The following is a 14449-nucleotide window of genomic DNA, read 5'->3' as shown; positions in this document are numbered from 1 at the left end:
ATCCAAGCCCCTAAAACATCCTTAAACCCTTTCATTACCCCTAATCTAACCCATTCGCCCATACTAACCTCACTTAGCCACCTAACTAACCCATCCCATCAAAGCTAAACCACTTGCCCCCTAACCCCCTTCCTAAGCTAAGTCTAATCTCCCTCCTAAACATGTGCACAACTTTAAGCAATGGTTAAGACTTGCTAACTCAAAATAAAGTCAAAAGTCTCCCTTATCCCCTTCCATCCTTATCCAAGAGCATTAATGGCTTACATGTCATTAATGACTCTTACATCCCTCTTACACACTAATCCTCCCTCATTACTCTATTTTGACCAACCTTTATCCTATCCCTCATGTTCATCCTCCTTGTGACAAGTGTCACTCCCCTATTGGCTCCAAACAAGCACAATCCATGTGCTCCCCTTTTGATGCATCCTAACCCTCCCTCGCCATTCTTCCATCCTAGCATCCTGACCATCCATCTCTCTACCCCTTAGCCTATAAATAAATCCCTTATCTCTCACAATCGATCATCCACTTTTATGCAAACTTATAATGCTATTTTGAGAGCCTAAAAACTACCAAAATACCATCATAATGTTGAAATCCATCCCTACCCCCATTGTTGAAACCCTCATCCATATACACACTTGATAAACACCCATCCATTGGAAGCTTGAGCACACCATGAGCATACATCCACTATCCATCAAGGACATATCTACCTCATCATAGGTTATACCATAAAGAGCCTACCATTCTTGGTTTTCCTTCCTTTTTGGTGATAACCTTGGTCTTATCATAAGTGTTAGCTTATTTAGTTTTGTGAATTCTTTTATTAGTTAGTATTCCTTTAGTACACTACTAGATTAGGTGATATAGGGAGAGTCATCAAACCAAGGAGAACATAGTAATATGATTGCAAAACCAAAGAACAAGAGGCCTACATGCTATCACTATGGAAAACTAGGCCATACAACAAATGTTTACAAGAGAAAAATTGGTAAGTCAAATCCTAAACCCAAATTTAATGGTTTTTAATTGCAACAAACAAGCTCATCATGCACATAAGTGTATATCAAAAGTGAATAAGACACCAACTACTTTTATATTTGAAGGTTATTGTTATACATATTAGAAGTATGGTCATAAGGCACAAGAATGCAAATCCAAAGTAAAGAACAATTGGACATCTAAAGGTCAAGGCAAAGTACCCAAGCAAGGTAATACCATAAATTGGGATTACAATACTTGGGTGAATTGTCAATATTGTGGAAAGCATGGACACACTACAACAAATTGTGCTAGGATACATCTAAGAGGAAGATCTGGAAACTAGAGAAATTTTGGACAAGTATGTTTCAATTTTCAGAAGATTAGTCACTTAAGAAAGGACTACATGAACCAAGCATAAACACCCAATGTTGAGGGGAACAATAGAAAAGCTAAGGTCAATATTGAAGAAGTGAGAACCCAAATTTATCAAACCTAGAAAAGAAAGCTAATGGAGGCATTAGTACAAATAATGAACTTGTGATCACTAAATACAATGGATTAGGTGATTCCACCACCTCAAACTAAAATGATGAGGTATGTATGGAACTATGTTTCAAAATTGATAAATCATACAAAGGTTCCTAATACTATATGCATGTAAGTCCAAATTAGCATGATAGTGGATGCACAAGGAAAAATTTAAGGTTTTGATCTTTGATGTTGACTTGAAAATCTGGTAAAGATTGAGTGCTAGTATTGAGTCTAATAAGTATGAATTGAGTTATGGTATTGATTGAGCAAATTTGAAGGAATTTTGTTTGTTGAGTTTCACTGAGTTGGCTAAGACAATTTTAAAGCACCTAATACATGTACAAAGTATTTATGGAGACCTAATTTGACTATTTAAACTTATGAAGTCAATTAAAAAGCACATTTTACTCACTAGAAATTCAAGAATTTGTAGAGAAATTTGAGAAGGTAATTGCAAAGTGAATTTGTGCAAAGTTTCTAAAGATCTAGTGGAGGTTATCGCATCTCAAGTGAGTTGTGTGTGATGGAGTTGAGATCAAGTTGCAAAATTGATTGAAAATCAAACCCTATCTGAATAAATGGCATTGACTGCATCTTCAAGTGAGAAGAAAGCAACATTGAAGGTTAGTAATACTCAAATCATTCAAAATAAAGCATGTCACCACCAAAATTTAGGGCATATCCCAAAATTGCATTAACTAGATATTCTTTTGGAACATTATTAATGATTCCACCAAGGGTTATTAAGGTTCATGATGTCAGATCATGTTACATGTGTAATATTGGAGAAATCATGGACATTGAGTTAAGGAACACATGTGATATATTGTGTGAGAATGAGAGGTTGAAGGATGGGCACTAAGTGGAAGCTGAGAAAGGGTTAAATCTTTCGCTTAACTTTCCAAAGGTCTTCAAGGTAGAATGGATTAAAAATATGTTAAGTTAAATCCATGACAAGAAACTCTAGTTAGAGAATGGACCACTAAAGATTATGAAGTATGCAATCTATCATGTCATAAGATACCTTGTTTTGGATAGAGTAAAGACCATTCACTTTCAAAGAAGAGAGGTGATTGAGAACAATACTCAAGTGAAATGGAATGATAGAGGTATATCTATCACAATCATTGAGGATCATAGTTATGATCTAGCCAAGCTACAACTCACTCAGTTAGCAAAGAAATTGGGAACCATAAGGAAGGAAAAGACAAGTTCATGTAAGTTTGGTTCTCTCACTATTTGTATATTCTTTTATGTATATAATTCATTCCCTGTAATAGGAGATGTGTTATGGGATAAAAAGAAACCTGTTACGACAAAAATAAATGAGTTTATTAATCAAATGTATGATGACTTTAAGGCATTTATTTAGGATCCATAAGTTGGTCGTAGACTAGTACTACATTGATGTATTCTTCTTAGTGGTTACTAATTATACCTATGTCCAAGCTATCATTCCAAGAGTTGCATGGTTGAGACCTCTTCATTATGGGGTAAACATTACTGAACTATCAGCAATCATCACCACATTATTAGTTGAAGAGGTTGACAAGAATGCTAAACCATTTGGTACCTATGAGACAAAAAAGATCAAAATGTTGATGCAAACAAAGGTTCCTAAGTTTGATAGGAAAAGGAAGAAAAGGATAGAGAATCTAGAAGGTGCATTTGGTGAAGCCCCACTGATGATTTTAGAAGAAAAAGGAGAAGACTTGAGCAATGAGGATGAGGATGAAGATAATGATGGTGAAGGCCAAGAAGAAAAAGGTAACATAAAGTTAGTTGTTTTCGAGCCTAAGGTAACCAACAGTAAAAAAAAATTGTGATTGAAACCAAAGTGAAGAAAGATTTGAAGAAGTTGGCTACTAAGCCTATAACCACACCATTAAGGGTTACAAGACAAAGATCCAAGGTAGCTAACACTATAGTTGTTGATCCACTAAAGAAAGGAGTTGTAAAAATCACCAAGCTTGAACTAGTGACAAGTGCAAAAAATTAAAATTCCACTTATGAAGAAGCAAATCTGAGAAAACTAGATAAGAAACCAAGAAGAAGGCTTGTAGTAAAGAATGATGATGATGAAGAAGAAGAAGCAAAGAGGACTGATTTTGATGACTTCATTTGGTTCAAGGTTGCAATAAATAAGAAGCCTCAAAATATTGATGAGGTATGTGATAACCTTAGAAATACTATGGGATTGTCAAGATTTCACTTTATTAAGTATGACAAATTGAGTAAAGAAGAGAAGGTTAAGATAGAAGAGATTGTGATAGATATGATAGTAAATTTTAAGTATACACCTATAGAGCTAAGAAAGTTGAATCTTCAAGAGCTATTTAATAAGATTGATGCAAATGGAAATGAGTATTAACTATTGAAAGGTGGATAAGGGAAGCCACATTGGCTCAAATTATGCCTAAAATAGATATAAGTTAGATTAGTTTAGCATTGAGAGAATACACCTGATAAATTTGTACCAAAGAGAAGAGCTTACTTGGTGTTGAAAAACAAAATAGAAAATGTGTTTGAAGCTGTGATAGCCCCACTAGAATAGTATTTAATAATTATTAAGATACAAAAAATAAGTAATATATATAATAATTATAAATAATTAATGATACTCTTATTTTAAGTAAAGATATATAAATAAATAAATAAATATTATTGTAATATATAATGATTAAAGTTATAAATAAATGAAATGATATAACTAAATAATGTTTGTATTTAATAGATGTTATTGTAATATTTAATCTACCTCAATAGTATTAAATCTTAAAATTTAATAATATCATTTCTTAATGTTAATAATATATTATTTAATTTAGGAGTTATTATATTCTATTTAATATGAAATAGTTCAAATGATATTAATAATATACAAATTAATTAGTATTAAGAATATTATATTAATAAATAATAATTTATATTAATAATTAATTGAAAAGATGTGTCTCTTCTCATCATATCATATATAAGAGACGTATTAAACTTGGGAAGAGCAATAGAAGAGAGATTTTACAAAGTCTAGAAGAAAAATTAAAGGAAAAAGAGAAATGTTCTGAAAAGGGGTCATTACAATCGGTATCAGAGCTAGTTTTCCTACCAACATGTGAAGTTTTAATGGAGACAAATTTACGGTCTATAATATTCAAAAGGGCCAATTAAAAAGATAGATTTCTGAAATTAAAAAAGCCAAACCAATTACAACTGCAGCAAGGACCCAGTTTTGGAACATAATGATTGGACAATGAATATTGTTAATCTTCTAAAGTATTTCTATATTACTATCAAAGAACATATGTTTTACACTAAGACAATAGCTACATATGATATAGGTAGATATTTATAAATCAATTTTTGGGACATATGTGCATACACAAAATCATTAAATCGATAATTTTGTAGAGACAATCGGCATACATTTAAATGTTAGAGAAGTTGACAATAATAAGAGTCCAGGAATTGTGAATCATAGTACAAATTTTGATGTTTATTTTATTTGTCATATTAATATGGGGTTCTGATGATTGAGTCTTTTACTTTGATATTGTTGGGCATTGGATCTTCTATGGTAATTCCCAGCTCAATGAGGCAAATCCATTCAACAAAAGAAAGAAGGGTTTGAAGAGGTAAAGAGAGTAATTCAGATTAAAAAGTTGTTAAAGGAGGGAATTTTAATTATAAAAAAATGGTAGTGAAATTTACTTTCAAGAAACAAGTAGATCTTCAAGTGGATTCTAAGGGCATTCAGACGGCCCGAATCATCTTTGAACATTCATGATCAACACAAAAGCCAAAAAACTTGGAGGCCAAGTGAGCAGAACTACAGAATACCAGTGAGTGGAACCCAAGCAAGACCAGTTCAGGACCAATGCCAGAATTAGACAAGAACTAGGGTTTGGTCCAAAATACAAGGACCTAGTATCTTAGGTTTTTAATGATCGTGAAACTAAGGTTGAGAATGTTTTATATATAGAAGTGTGAAACAAAATTTATTGAGTGTGAGTCAATTAAATGATCAAAGGCATAGCTTGGCTTTCAATTCAGATTTTTGTAACATAAGTAAAGATGGAAAACATATCACTGATTGAAGTAGGGTAGCTAACAAGATTTACTTCTTGATGATATCAAAAGTGAAAAGAGTTATTTGAGTCAACTAGATTAAACTTCAATATGGAACAGGAGGTTGGGAACCTAAATTTTGGTAGTGTTGTTCAAATTAGCAAAAAAAAATTTGTCAAAGATATGCCATAGCTAACCAATCCTTCAAACATGGTTTGCAAAGAATGTCAACTTGGAAAAACAAACAAGGAAAATTTTCAAGTCTAACTTCACTAGCTAAGAAGTATTCAAGCACAAAATATATTGAGTTGACTCCAACTAATTTGTGTAGACCTAAAAGACCATAAATTTGTGAGGTGAGAAGTATTTTTTCTTTTAATTGATGATTTTTCAAGAATGACAATGTTACATTTTTTTTTTAAATAAAAGGCACTTGAGAAATTTAAAGCTTGTAAAACCTTCATTGAAAATGAAAAGAGGCTAAAAATAAAATGCTTATGCTCAAATAATGGAGGAGAGTTCACATTTGATTAGTTTATAAATTTGTGTGATAAACATGGTTTAAAGAAACAACATTTAGCTGCTAGAGACTTCAAGAAAATAGCATTGGTGAGAGAAGAATGAATCAGTCAAAGAAATGGCTCGCAACATAATGAATGAATCTAAGGTGAATATTCTTTTTGGAATGAGGTAGTCCACTGTTGTTTATATTTAGAATGGAGGCTTACACATATGAATAGGTGATGTCAAAGCTGAAACCTCAAATCTTTAAGTATACCTCAATTTAGACCTCTTACAATAGTTAGAAGTGGAGGATTTGTGTCCATCATATATCTAAATCCATACAAATCATCAAAACAAGCTTCTATGTAGTCAACGATGGAAAATAATGTGCAATGTATATTTTCTCATGGATCCAATGATTGATCATGGGATATACGATGAAAATAAATATGAATCTAACAAGCAGACATTATTCAAAATAGTTGCGACCTATTACATAATGGATAGGGAGTGTGCACAAGGTGACGAGTAAATCGGTCACATTGGGGCATAGGAATCCCAATATGGATTTAAGATCTGAGGAAGCCCCAAGTTGAGCATGTCTAAACTTGAGTAGTAGTAAACCTTCTATCCATAATGAAACTAAAACATGTACCTAGTGGGTAGGGAGTGTGCACAAGGGGAGGAGTAAATCAGTCGTGTTGGGGCAAGAAAATCCCAATATGAATAAAGATCTGAGGGAGCCCCAAGCTAAGCATATCCAACCTCAAGAAGTATTAAATCTATCATCCATGTCAAAATTAAACATGTTCCTAGTGGTTAGGGAGTGTGCACAAGGGGAGGAGTAAATCGGTCATGTTGGGGCAAGAAAATCCCAATATGGATTAAAAATCTAAGGGAGCCCCAAGCTAAGCATGTCCAAACTCGAGCAGCAGTAAATCTACCATCCAGTATGGAATTATAAACTCTACTATAGTACTAGCTATAAAAAAAATTGTTTAAAATATGCATCTTCAAGGACTTTTGATCTCTACAAGGAGAAAGGAGCATGACATTCTCAATCAAAGTGGTAAAACATTTCCTTACTTTTTTTCTTATCTCAAATTGTAAGTAGGATTATAATATACTATGTGTCTACATCGTGTCTTCATGCATTAATATGTCTACTTCATGTCTTCATGCATTCATGTGTCTACCTCGTGTTTGCATCATGTCTTCGTGCATTAATGTGTCTACTTTGTATCTTCATTTGTATGTTATTGTACATGTTATTATATACTAACATGTTTACTTTGCAAGTGTCTTACACATATGCAGGAAAGAGAATGAATCCACACTATGAATTAATGAGGGATCAAATCAATTGCTTGAGGACAAGCAAATTTGAGAGGGGAGGACTGTGATAACCCCACTAAAGTAATATTTAATAATTATTAAGATACAAAAAATAAGAAATATATATAATAATTATAAATAACTAATAATACTTTTATTTTAAGTAAATATAGATAAATAAATAAATAAATTTACTATTGTAATATACAATGATTAAAGTTATAAATAAATGAAATGATATAACTAAATAATGTTTGTATTTAATAGATATTATTGTAATATTTAATCTACCTCATAAACTTAATATTGTTAAATAAACTAAATAGTATAATCTAATAGTATTAAATCTTAAAATTTAATAATAGCATTTCTTAATATTAATAATATATTATTTAATTTAGGAGTTATTATATTCTATTTAATATGAAATAGTTGAAATGATATTAATAATATACAAATTAATTAATATTAAGAATATTATATTAATAAATAATAGCCTATATTAATAATTAATTGAAAAGACGTGTGTCTTCTCATCATATCATATATAAGAGAAGTATTAAACTCAAGAAGAGCAACAGAAGAGAGATTTTATGAAGTCTAGAAGAAAAATTAAAGGAAAATGAGAAATGTCCTGAAAAAGGGTCATTATAGAAGCAAGAAAAATTATATGGAAGGTCTATGGCCTAATGCCTAATGATGAGGATGACAAGGAAGAAGAATAGAAAGAAGCTAGTCAAGTTAAGCTTGACACCACCGAAGATGTTGATGGACATGAAAATATAGGTGATATATTCAATGACCTAGTACAATTGAGTGAAGGGAGAATAAAGACTATAACAATTAATGATGAACTTGACACTAGTCTTGTTAAGGAAATGACAGAGTCAATACAACATATTGCAAACCAAGTTATGACCAAGTTTGTATAGTTGTCAATCCCTACAAAGCTATTGGACTCTAACCCTGTACTTGTAAAAATAAAATATTATCGAAAGATTGAGACACATGTGACAACTCAAATGGTTGAACTTGCATCTACCCCTGTTGTTATACCAAGTCAAGTTGTCAGGTAGGTGATGTATAAGCTAGTGTTGTCAAGCAATAGAGTGGACCATTTGTTATAGGGGATATTACAAAGAAAAATGAAGCCACAAAGGAAAATGTTACTATACATTTTGAAGGATAATAGAAAGATGAGGGTCAAAATGATCAAGTAGAGAAATCTACTACTAGCAAAGAAAGGCCACAAGCCTTAGGACCTCAAATTGAGGGAACAAAAGAGGTAGGACAATAAAGTTCTATAGTTTAACTCAAAGATAAATATGAGATTATCCAAATACTGAGACATGAGTGGCAACTTGGTTGAACTTGCATCTACCCCTGTTGTTATACCAAGTCAAGTTGTCAGCCAAGGTGATGTACATGCTAGTGTTGTTGAGTAATAGAGTGGGTTGGTCATTACAAGGGAGATTAAAAAGGAAAATGAAGTTACAAAGGGAAATGTTACAATAGATGTTAAAGGAGAACATAAATATTAGGGTTAGAATGGTCAAGTAGAGCAATCTACTACTAGCAAAGAAAAGCCACAAGCCTCAAGACCTCAAAGTGAGGGAACAAAGGAAGCATGACAACATAGTTCTACAGTTGAACTCAAATATATAGATGAGAAGAAATAAAGTGAAGAGCCTAAGAAGGCCACGGAAGAAAGAGATGAGGTTCAGAGACTAAGTATGGAGCTACAAACAAAAGGCTTATATTTACAAATGCCAAGCTCTAATACTCTTGGGAAGAAAATAAAAAAGAAAATATTGTAGTCCCCAATTTCTTTTCAAGATAAACTTGTCACACTTAATGAAGACATTGTAATACATTATTGGAGCAAATCCAATTTAACAAAGGAGTAGATGAAAATATTGAGTGAATTGTTTGCTAGGAAGGCTATGAAAGCTGAGTTGAGAAGAGAATATCAACAAAAACAAAGCACAAAAGTAAGTACTTTATGATGTCAATGAAATATTTCTTTATTCATTTGTTGTTGCTAATAATTTGGATGAGAATGATTCCATTGTTGAGAAATTGATTAAGATTGTGGAGAAAATAAATGACCCAAATATAGATGCAAATGAAAGAATAATGTAGTGGTTAGAAAGAAATTTTGAGAAGAGAGTTATGAAGAAGGTTGTGGCAAAGATTACTATCAGATAGGTAGAGTTGTCAAATCTTGTGAATAATTTAGAAAAATCTTCTCATAATGTACATACATTATTTAGGAAGTTGTGTGATAAATCCATATTAACAAAAGATATAAGGGAAAGAATGGATTAGCTTGAAGAAGATTTACAAACATAATACCAATGAACTAACTATGGATGCAAGTTCTAGTGTAGTACACTTATCCAAGCTCAATTTTCAGCAAGGAAGGCTCATTGAATTGACTAAAGAATACAAAACAATAAGAGCTAAGCTTATATCTATCCAAGCTATGATGACGCCACATCTTGAGGTTATGCAAATACATCTAAAAATTGCAAAAGAATTGGTCCAAATAGATCCAAATCTGTTAGTTATAGATAATTTGGTGGATCTAGTAGCAAATTTGGTGATTGAGATTCATGCTATTGAATCTATAAGGACAAACTGGGACAATATATTAGGTAACATTTTTCAAGTCTACAAACCATTTTTGGATAAGTTTGGTTTGACCCCTATACCCCAACAACCATGAGTGACAAAGATAAGGGGGAAATCTGATGATGATCAAGGGGATTTTTGAAGTTTTTGAAGTTTTGAACATGTATATACTAAGAGCAGAGTCAGAATATGTGTATACTGTTTACTAAGTCAAGTTATGGATTACATCCTAAGGGGGGAAACTTGTGTTTAAATTTTGTAATGAAAATTTTTTTATCATCACAAAGTTTTTTTCTACTAGAATGTCAAAGGAGGAGATTATTGATCCCTAAGGTAGAGTTGTATATTAGTGTCAAGCACTTAGTCATTCACAAGACAAGATTTTTTAGTCATCACTATAGTCAAACCATCCTATATAGGTTGAGCTATGTATTAAAGACTTGTATATATTTCAAGTTAAGTGTTGAGTAGTAGTTACTACTGATCAAGCTAGAGGTTGTCAAGTGCTATATTGATTGTTGGGATTTTGAGAGAAAGTAGTAGAAACTGAGTGATGTAGAGGCCAAGTAATTCAATATATGTCAAGTATAATTAAGGTTTAGGGAAAAAATTTAGAAATAATTTATGTCAACCGTCAATATGGTATAAGTGTCGAGAAAGGCAATTTTTCATATCTATTTGGAATGGCACATAATCCTATGTAAACCATTTTTTTTAGCTAGAAGCATGTTTTATAGATCATAGAGCTAATCAAGGAGTTGATTATGCATCCACTAGAGGATCATTAATTCCCATGGAAGGCAATCCACCAATCATAAAAATTGCAAGGACTAAGCAGCAAAAGGAATGAATCTAGATTGTTGATTGGGATCTAGAATGTTCACCTAAACATCTATTTAAGAAGGGTTTATGACCAAATTCATGTGTGTGAGCATGTATAGAGCATATGTGATTAAGAGTTTGGTTGCATGTGAAGTAGAGAAGTGAATCATGCATAAGTGACCAAGCAGTGCATTGAACAATTTTGAGCAAAGTTGTACAAGATCAATTACAAAGAGGTGATAATACATTGCATAAAAGAGATATGATATCAACATTACAATGCAAACTGAAGGATTAGGTACTAAACATTATAACAAGTTTTTCAAAGTTTAAATCTCCTAATATAGTGGATTTAATAGGCCTTTTTAAATCTCCTAATAGAGTACTCGCTTAGCTATGATGTTTAAATCCGTTAATCAAGGTGTGTCTTAATAGTTCTTTAAGCCTTTAATAGGGTAGTGTTGGAAATATAAGGTAGGCAAGGTTATTGAGAGGGGAGGGGTGAATCAGGAACCAATAAAACTTTATCTTACTTCTCCAATTAACCCTTCATATAATATTCTAATCTAATTGCATGTATGAAAGAATGAAAGAAAATAAGCATTCATAACAATTTGACACAAGATTCGATGACCTATAAACCTTCCAATTAGAAAGTAAAATTGGGGTGGGGATGATAGCCACAAGCTCTAGTACTACAGTATAAAGGTAACCTATTAAGGCTTATTGACCACTTCTGGTGATCTTCCCTATTAGGAGCAAAGGACTATGGGTTCCACCTTGTAAAAGGATTTACAAACATACAATAAAATATGCACTTAGTTAAGAGATTTAGAAGATATTGTTAAGCCTACCCTGTTAAAGGATTTGACTGATGCACTTATTAGGATGAACCAGTGGCTAATCTCTAATCTGTAACTTTGATTTGCTGGCTGAGATTCCTTGTATTACAATGATCATCTAACTATGATAGATAATACTTTGTTTTCCCTTATAATACTTGTAGCCTTATTCAATTCACACTTCTCATCATTTTTTTATCTTCTTTGGATATGATACAATGTAATACATATGTACCAATCCAAATTACAACACACTAGAGTCGAATACAATACCAATTTTATCATAATCCACAAAGTCAGCCAAACTATTGCAACTTAGGTTCTAAAGACAAACTCGATGATGTTATGATACATGGAAAACAATGTCAATGCTCAGCAATCTTTGGCACTCGGTTGAACTTGAAGCTCAGTCCATACTAATCACTTCCAAGTAGCTTGAACTTGGTCAACATAGTGTGACTCAATGAACTCTAAGAAACTCAGTAGCAATTGGATCACTCAATTGACACTATATGACTTGGTCAAAATTAGATCCTCTTAGTTAACCCTATGAGCTCAGTAGACACTATTGGACTTGATTAACATTACAGAGCTTGGTTAACACTACAATCTTCTTCACTTCCACTGACTAGCTCAATAGCCTCTACTATGCGCAGTTTTCACTGAACTTTGTCTTTGAAGCTTGGTAAACTTTGTGTAGCTTGACAAACACTATAAACTAACTCAGGTTCTTGATAGATATTGTATTCTAACCACTTAGCTCGGGAACAACTGAATCACTTGGTTAACACAATAGATTGAATGATAAGCTTAGTAGCAATTGTAGAGCTTGATAACCAATTGAATAAGTGTTGAGTCACTGATAGAAAAATTGACCTTTATGTCAATATGTAGATCATTAGAATTGATCAAAAAAAATTAGCCTCGACATGCACACTTTATTCTTGTAGTAGTGAAAATTTTATGGGTCTCATGCCCACCACAATTTTACCTTCACCTTGGAGGGTTTTTGCATTACCAAATTTTCTCTTAATGTGTTATGTGTTTGTGAGTTTTGATTTATGCAGTTAGAAGTTAAATCTAATTTTATGTTGAAGTGAATGATTACATTGATATGAGGATAATGTTCAAATAAGAGTTTATGTGAAGACATCAAATACATTTCATGTTTGAAGTGTTAAAAGTTTTAAAGATTCTGATTCACCTCCCTCCCTCTTAGTATCTTATGTTTCATATTAGATTTCCAAAAAGAATGATAGTAGATATATAAGAATGATGAAAAGATTTCAAGCTAAAATGAAGCAGAGATTTAGAACACCACCGTCTGTAGTTGAGAAGTATGAAGTTGATATTTATATTATAGTTGTACTAATGTTACTTGCATGGAAGCAATAGAAGCAAGAGTGAAATTCATTGATCCAATGGGATATGAGATGATAAAAGAATTAATTGAAGGTTATGAAAAGATCATTCTAGAATTTGAGAAGGATGAGGAGTGTCCTAGATGGGGCACCTATGAGGAGAAAGTCAAAGAAGTAGATATTTTATTACATAGAAAGGATATCAATAAGAGAGTTGACAATAAGATAGATATTATATTGAAGGAAACATGAATGAAGAAAGAATAATTTAGAGAAGCCATGGGAATAGCAGTTGAGATAAAATCAAGTGGACAATCAAACAGTCTTATTGCCAAGCTATTAGCTATTGATAGTTTAGCAAAGGGAGTAATAGTTGTAGTACCATCCATGCAAACACCTATAGCACCATATGCAACAATAGCACCTGTGCAAACACCATTTGTTCCACCAACTCAATGCAAAGATGAAGAAGATGTTAGCATAATCAAAGTTCAATCAACCACCCCATCTAGTATCAGAAGGTCTACAAGGATAGTTGAAATTAAACAAGAACCAATTGAACCACCCAAGAATAAGAGAGTAAAATAATTGGCCAGTGGTTCAAGTAAAAAGAGAACTAATTTTTGTACTTATAAGGGAAAGAAATAAAGGGGAACACAAGTTGTTGAGTCAAAATATGAAGAATCTAAAAAAGAAGAAATATAAGCAATAGAGATAGAGACTAAAAAGGTAACAAAAAAAAGGTAGAATTAGAAACTCCTACCAAAGGGAAGAAGAAATGGAAGCCAAGAATTGAAAAAATCAACTCTACAATCATCAATGATGGGAGCTTTGTGCAATTAAACAACTTTTATGATTTATACAACAACTTTGAAAAGTTTGAGTTAGAAAATATTGTAATAAAGCATATGTTATTGAATACAAGGAATTTTTATATTTCCAAGGACTTATTCCTCAAGACTTGTATAAAGACATGTTATAGAAGGATGAGAGTTCAAGAGAAAGATAAGAAAATAAGAGAAAACTTGATAAGGAAATTATGTGAAGTGGAAGATGATGAGTACCTTGCAAGATTATTGAAATATCTTGAACCTTATCTAAGGAACAACACAAGGCCCATTCAAATAATGGGAGGAAATTATGAATAAATTAATAAAGAGATAGAGGCAACAATAATAAAAATGATGCAAAAAAATCAAGCCATCTATCTCTTAGAGAACTACAATAGAGGCACAAGCACAAGAAAAGGATAAAGAAGTATCAATACCAACAAAACCTGCAAAACATATAGAGATGATAGATGCAAAAACTTCCAAACCTTTAGAAGTATGTAAATCAAATATACCACAAGTGACAATTGGCACA

This window comes from Cupressus sempervirens, chromosome 7 (assembly GCF_028749045.1).
Source record: "Cupressus sempervirens isolate cs-2001-9-10 chromosome 7, ASM2874904v1, whole genome shotgun sequence".
Classification (NCBI taxonomy): domain Eukaryota; kingdom Viridiplantae; phylum Streptophyta; class Pinopsida; order Cupressales; family Cupressaceae; genus Cupressus; species Cupressus sempervirens.
This window is presented reverse-complemented; position numbering follows the sequence as displayed.